Here is a 697-nt window from a genome sequence, read left to right on the forward strand (position 1 = left end):
TGGTTGTTGCTCCCAAGTGCCATGTTCAAACTCCAGTGTAATATGTGCCAGAGTTTTTATTGCTGCACATTAGACATGTAAACACACCTGGGCAAACAAAGGTATATTCGGCAGCCATTTTAATTCAGTGTAACTTCCCTCTAACTTCACCACTTAGCTTAGAACTATACTCTTCTGATGGTTAGATGAAAAATCTGAAAAGGGCTTGATTTGCAGTATGTAGGGGCTCCGATCCTCCTAGAAAGCAGACAACTTTATGATGTGATAAGTTGGGCATAAAACTTATGCAAGCAGAATCACTAGTTTTGAAAATTTAAATGAGCTATATCTTCATATAATTAAACTTATTTTTTTAAATAAATTAAATGGGGTATCTTTGGTTTGATGCTTTAGATCATTCTATTAACACTTAAAACACAATACAATGCATTTTTGAGGGAGGGATAAAAGAAAGGGTGAAGGAGTTTTTGTCTCATTTTTTGCCGCTTGCCCATAAGTTTACAGACTGCTGGCAATCTTGGAGGTGGCAACATGTAACCCCCCTTATAATTGGTCCTTTTTTCTTTAAAAATGTACATGTAATAGATGCACACAAGTATATACAATACACAATATGGATGTTTCGAACATGCAGAGTCACAAGCACTTTTTGAAACTTATACATTAGTTACTGATTGGGCATGTCTACACACTGGCT

General features: G+C 36.0%; 1 protein-coding gene across 4 annotated transcripts in view; it reads right to left on the reverse strand.

Annotated features, from left to right (window-relative positions):
* The window catches only part of PPFIA2 (PTPRF interacting protein alpha 2), an 854,871-nt gene that overhangs the window by 55,951 nt on the left and 798,223 nt on the right, over positions 1-697 (reverse strand). The gene's annotated exons all lie outside the window — the stretch shown is intronic.

This window comes from Gavialis gangeticus, unplaced genomic scaffold, assembly GCF_001723915.1.
Source record: "Gavialis gangeticus isolate Ggan-Ray unplaced genomic scaffold, GavGan_comp1, whole genome shotgun sequence".
Classification (NCBI taxonomy): Eukaryota; Metazoa; Chordata; order Crocodylia; family Gavialidae; genus Gavialis; species Gavialis gangeticus.